Consider the following 234-nt stretch of genomic DNA (forward strand, 5'->3'; position numbering starts at 1 on the left):
CAAAAAAAGAAAAAGAAAACTTAAGACAATTACATAAACTAAAAAGAGAAAGAGGTGTAATATTAGGAAGTGTTCTGTTTGTGAAAAACAACAACAACTTTGGATGTAGAATAATGAAATTGATCATATATTCAGGAGCCACGATCTGGATTATCTGGATATACTCTTTAAGATTAAAGGAAGAGACAGCAGCTCCAGGTCTGTCCAATTTCACAATCAAAACATAGAAATTGT

Source organism: Morone saxatilis, unplaced genomic scaffold (assembly GCF_004916995.1).
Source record: "Morone saxatilis isolate NCDOM2014 unplaced genomic scaffold, NCSU_SB_2.0 Contig6, whole genome shotgun sequence".
NCBI classification, from domain to species: domain Eukaryota; kingdom Metazoa; phylum Chordata; class Actinopteri; family Moronidae; genus Morone; species Morone saxatilis.